The following is a 6,000-nucleotide window of genomic DNA, read 5'->3' on the forward strand; positions in this document are numbered from 1 at the left end:
TTATGGAAAATATGACTAATATAAGAAGCTTGTGCAACACAATACAAGGAAAAACTTAGACCCAATAGAGAAATGTACAAAGTTTATAAGCTGCTCACTGTAGTTACATAAATAACTTCTGACCCCTGATCATAAACAATCAGAGAGAAAGATGGGACTAGTACTTCAGTATCTGCTCATCTCTCACACTGGGCCTTTTGGAGGTACAAATGCCTCCAGATAATTATCATGTGTATAAAAAGGCCCCATGTCACAAGAAATGGAGCTACAATACTATCAATTTGACTAAATTAGCAAGGATTTAAATATCTATTTTAATGTAAACTTTATGGAATGAGAATACTACATACTTTTAGGTAGAGTAAAATCCATGTAATTATTTTATTATTTAAAAGCAGTTTGGCACTATATGTCAACCTTTAAAAATTGTCCCCATATTTCAGTAATTTAACATCCAAAACATGTCCTTATCAAATAGAATTTCAGGCAACCATCCATCAGGGAAATGCATATCAAAACCACAAAGATATGGTACTTCATACCTAACAGGTCAGCTATAATTTTTTTTAAAAAGTAGATCATAACAAGTGTTGGTAAGGATGTAGAAAAACAAGAAGTTCCACTCATACATTGTTGATAGGAATATAAAGTGATGAAGTCATTTGGAAAATAGTCTGACCATTCCAAAATAATTATACATAGAATTACCATATGATTCAGCAATTTTCACTCCAATTATGTGTCCAAGGAAAATAGAAGCATATGTCCACACTAACATCCATGCATGTTTACATCAACATTATTTAGAATAGCCAAAAATGGAAACAACCCAAATGTCCATAAACTGATGAATAGATTTATAATACATGGTATCAACACACAGGTAATATTATTTTGCAATAAAAGAAAGGAAGTGGGCTGGGGTTGTGGCTCAGTTGGAGAGGGCTTGCTTAGCCATGTGAAGCACTGGGTTCCATCCTCAGCACCACATAAAGATAAATAAATAAAATAAAAATATTGTGTCCATCTACAACCAAAAAAAATTTAAAAAGAAATGAAATATTGATACATGTTACATCATGGATCACCTTAAAAAATATTATGCTAAATGAAAGAAGTCTATTACAAAGGACTACATATTGTATGACTCAATTTATATTAAGTTTCCTAAATAGGCAAACCTGTAGATTTAGAAAATAGGTTACTTGTTGCCTACTGCTGGACAGGGAGTGGAAGAATTTGGGTGTTCATGCTTAAAGGGAGTAGACTTTGTGACTTTTTTTTTTTCCTTTGGGGTAATTAAAATATTCTAAAATGAATTGGGGTGAAGGATGCACAATGCTGTGGGTATACTAAAAGCCATTCAATTAAGTGATTGAATTGGATGAGATGTGAATTAGATCTCAATAAAATTGTTATTAAAACATCACAGCATTATATAACAGGAAAATAATGAAAACAATCTAAAATCCAAAATTAAGGAATATAAAATTTCTGAAAAACATTTCTTGATGCTTCAAATTTTTCAGAATATCATAATTGACAATAAGCATGTATAAAAGTGAAAAGTCACTATAATTCCAATCACATAATAATATATACATACACAGGTATACAAAAAAGAATAGCTGAAAATATTTTAAAATATGACTAGTGCTTATCTGAGAGTGGCAAGCTTTATGGGTGCTTTCTATCCTGATTATATTTATGATATTATCTAAATTCTGTATTTCCAGTGAGAATTATATAACCAAAAAATTTACTATATGTATGAATATGGTCATGGTTATATCTTAAGCTTAAGGTAATATCCCAGAAAATTTATCTGCATAGCTATAACTTTCATAGGATCACATTCTTGTATTTATTTATTCCAGATCTATTGCTGGTTTACATATAACAAAATTTTGTTATATAGAGGCAATTTTATAAAGAACAAATCTTCAGAGATAAAAAGACTTATACTCTGGGGCTGGGTTGTAGCTCAGTGGTAAAGTGCTTGCCTGGTACATGTGAGGCACTGGGTTCAATCCTCAGCACCACATAAATATAAACAAATAAAATAAAGGTATTGTGTCCATCTACAACTAAAAAATACTTAAAAATACTTGTACTGAGAGAATTCTATTTCTTAGGTATTCAATAAACTCATATTTTCTATTCTCTTAATGATAAACATTTGGCTGCTTTCAGCTTGGGACTACTCTGAATAATGCTGCTGACATCCTTGTATGTAATGCTTTGGCACACTTATGCACACACACCTGTCCTGTATTTACCCAGTAGTAGAATTGCTCAATCACAATTCCATGTTCAGCTTTAGTCTATAACAAAAATAGTTTCACAAACTGTTTGTACTGATTTATACTTTCACCAGCAGTGTTCAACACTTGGTGCCATCATTCAGTTGGGTTCTTAATAATAGGTAGTAATTTCTCATTGTGACTTTAATTAGTATTTTGGAGTGAAGTTGTGAGCATCTTTTCATATTTTTTATTAGTCATTGGAATGTTCTCTATTGTGAAGTGACCATTCAGAGGTATTGCCTCTATTCCTATCAAGGTTTCTTTTTCTGTCAATTTGTAGACGGTCTCTATATATTTCAAAATCAACTTTTTTGTCAGAGATGTATGTCACAGGAAATTTTTTCTCTATTTCATTAGCCTATTTGTCTTTTTTCAAAAATGGGACTGGATTATAGTTTTCCTTTCTTTAGGTTTGGATATCAAGATTATGCTGGCTTCATAAATTATGTTGGGCATGTTTTTTTTGTTTTATTCTCTTAATAAGTTTTTGTAATATCAGTGTTATTTCTTCCTTGTGTGGTTAGTAGAATTCGCTGCTGATGCCATTAAGGCTCAAAACTTTCCTTAAAGCAAACTTAAATTATAGATTTAATATATTTGATATTTTCAGAACAATTGTTTTTTTCTTGTATAAAGTCTATTCTGTTTTTTCAAGGAATTTATAAAATTTATCTAAATTTCAAGAATATTGACATAAAGTTGTTCCTTATATTCTCTTATAGATTTAATGTCTATAAGATCTATAATGGTGTTTCCAGCTTCATTCCTGACATTGGTTATTTTTTTATTTCTTTCCTTTTCTTGATCGGTCTCAGAGGGGTTTATCATTTTATTAGTTTCTTAAAAGAGGAATTTCAGGGGCTGGGGATGTGGCTCAAGCGGTAGCACGCTCGCCTGGCGTGCATGTGGCCCGGGTTAGATCCTCAGCACCACATACAAACAAAGATGTTGTGTCCCCAGAAAACTAAAAACAAAATAAATATTAAAAAATTCTCTCTCTCCCTCTCTCTCTCCCTCTTTAAAAAAAAGAGGAATTTCTATTTTTTGCTTATTAATTTCTATTACTTGTTTTCTGTTTCATTAATTTCTGCTATCTTTATTATTTTCTTTAAATTTGACTTGATATTATTTACTAACTTTGTCTTAGTTCATTTTGTGTCATTATAACAGAATACCATAGACTGGATAATTTACACAAACAAAATACTTACTTTGCCTTACTGTGGGAAATAAGTATCTTGCTTGTATTTCTCAGACTGGAGACTGAGAAGCCCAAGATCCAGGTACTGGCATCTGGTGAAGGCCTTCAGCCTGCGTCATCCTGATGGAAGGCTGAAGAGAGCAAGAGAACCTGTAGGACAGCAAGCAAGAGAGAGGATGCTGGACTTGCTCTCCACTCTGTCCATAAGTAAGCCACTCCCTGACAACGATATTAATCCATCAGTGACCGCAGAGCCCTTATGACATAATCACTTCTCAACCCGTACCTCCTAACACTGTTGCATTGGAAACACATGAATTTTAGGGAGCACATTCAAAGCATGGCAAATTTCTAGAGATGAGTTGTTAATATATCAATGTTCAGACGTTATTCCTTGCATATGAAGTTGTAATTTGTCTATAAAAAATTGAGCTGTAGCCAACAGGTTTTAAGACATAATAATTATTCTGTACAAAATATTTTCTAATTTCTGTTTTTTTCTACTTTGATCAAGGCTTGTATAAAAGTATATGAAAATTTTGTATTTTTTTTTGTAGTTAATTGCTGTGGATCTAGAACACACTCTGATGTGAACCTTTTGATGCTCACTGAAATTTGCTTGAGGGACCAGCATATGGTGAATTTTAGTAAAAACATAAAATGTATTCAGAATTCTTTAGGCAAAGTTTTCATGTCAGCCTTTTTAAACCCTTATGTTTTAGGTAGGTCTCTTACCTACCTCATAAATCTCTTTATTCTGGATTTTTTTTCTTACTAATTAAAGCATTTAATTGCTGACATATTTGTATTTCAGGTTGCTAACCATTACACAAAGGTGTATTTATATTTCAAGTGAAAAAAAATTACCTTTTATTTTCTACTTGTTTAACCTGCTTTATGTTCCTTGTCCCTGATTTCTAAACTTGTTTTGGATTTGCTTGTTGTTTATTATTCCATTTTTTCCCACTATTAGTTTCAAAATTATAAATCCTCTTCAATTTCTTTAACATTTAGTTACCCTTGAGATTACAATATACATTCTTATTAGAATACAGAGTTTATTGATACTCTTACCCCACTCTTGGACAATTCATGGACCCTAGAATACTTTAACTCCTTTTACCTAACTCATGATTTATAATCAAAAGACACTTTTAGTATTGTTTTTTATTGCCATATATTCATTTAGATATATTCATAAAGTTCTCTTTCTTTCTGCTTCTCCCATCTGGGAACATTTTTATTCTGCCTAAAAAAATTAACCTTTGGGATTTTCATGAAAATAGGTGTGCTCGTTATAAATCCTGTTTTCCTTCCTCTTAAAATGTCTCCATTTCAATTGTATTCTTTAAAGATGAAAATAGAATTTTAAATTGTCAGTTATTTTTTAAAGTACTTTATATTTCCCCATTTTCTTCTCGCTCCCATTATTTCTCTTATGAAATCAGCTCACAGTGTAATTTTTATAATTCAAAGGTAATATGTCTTCAGTCTTCCTTCACTCCACCTCCTGGATGTTTTTAAGATTTTGTCTTTGTCACTTGTTTTTGGCATGTGATGCACATGGGTATGTATTTCTTCTTATTTATTTTGTTGATAGTTTGTAAGATTTCTTAATTTGTACCTTGATGTTTTTCCACCAGCGTTGGAATTTTCTCAGCCATTATCTCATCAGTCATTACTTCTGCCACATTCTTTCTGGGACTGCAATTATTCATGCCTTAGTCCTTTTCAGAATATTCCCTCTGTATTTTACCTTTTGCTTTGTATTTTTCATTCCCTCTCTCTCTAGGTTTCCTTCTGTCTTATCTTTTCTTAGCTACATTCCTATGTATGTTCAAGTTTTCATTATCAACTAGTTATTTGAGGTAATATATAAAATATAATGATTTTATATGGTACTTTTATGAGATGACCTTTATAAATTCATATATTAATTATAATACTCTAATGACTCCTTTGGATTATGAATGCAAACATATTATATGCAAACTTGTGCCATGTGAATGACATTTCTTTTCTAATACCTTACTTCTTTTCCTTGACCTACAGGATTAAAACCTTCAGTGCCATGTCCAGGAGTAGTAGCTATAGTAAGCATCCTTTCTTTTTCCTGATCTCAGGATATTTTCAGCATGTTGAGTTTATTTTGTATGTATTTTTTATTCTGTTTAAGAAAGTCCTGTCTATTACTTGTTTGCTAAGAGTTTATTATGAACTTGGTAAAATCTCATTAAAATACTTTGTTATATTTATTGAAATAATCATTTTTCTTCTTTACTCTGTGGTTAATTGATTTTCAAATATCCAAATTACCTTGCAGTCTTGGGAAAACCACAACTTGGTCACATTTTATATACACTTTTAATAAACTGATTAGATTTGATTTTATTTTGCTTGGGATTTTTGTATATATGCTTATAAGAATAATTGACCAATCATTTTCCTTTCTCATAATACCCTTTTCAGAAATTTTGTTGGATTATTTCAGAC

This window comes from Callospermophilus lateralis, chromosome 2 (assembly GCF_048772815.1).
Source record: "Callospermophilus lateralis isolate mCalLat2 chromosome 2, mCalLat2.hap1, whole genome shotgun sequence".
Taxonomy (NCBI): Eukaryota; Metazoa; Chordata; class Mammalia; order Rodentia; family Sciuridae; genus Callospermophilus; species Callospermophilus lateralis.